We start from the raw sequence: 317 nt of genomic DNA, 5'->3' as shown, positions 1-317 counted from the left end.
TGTTAATAACAAACAAATCCCTCTCGGATAAGAGAACAGAGACAGAAGAAATAAAACGACACGCTATACCCCCCCCCCCCCAACACCAAGAGCAAATGAGTGAAAAATGAACAGCCAAGCAGCATCCGCGGGGAGAGACAGAAGGAAAGAGAAAGAGGGAGAAGAGAAGGATGGAAGGAGAGGAGAGAACTGCGGAAGAGAGGAAACAGAGGCTGAAGAGAGAGTTTTAAAAAAACACGAAGGCAGCGAAAGAAAAATATAGAAGAAAACAACACCAATGAAGAGAAAACGAGAGGCGGAGAAAGCTAAAACTAAAG

The 317-nt window shown here is 44.2% G+C and overlaps 1 long non-coding RNA gene across 3 annotated transcripts in view; it reads right to left on the bottom strand.

Annotated features, from left to right (window-relative positions):
• Window positions 1-317, bottom strand: part of LOC119591875 — a 181,478-nt gene that overhangs the window by 83,110 nt on the left and 98,051 nt on the right. The window lies entirely within an intron of this gene.

The sequence above is a fragment of the Penaeus monodon genome, chromosome 29, assembly GCF_015228065.2.
Source record: "Penaeus monodon isolate SGIC_2016 chromosome 29, NSTDA_Pmon_1, whole genome shotgun sequence".
NCBI lineage: Eukaryota > Metazoa > Arthropoda > Malacostraca > Decapoda > Penaeidae > Penaeus > Penaeus monodon.
The sequence above is the reverse complement of the archived record's forward strand: the minus strand, read 5'-3'. Positions and strand labels throughout refer to the sequence as shown.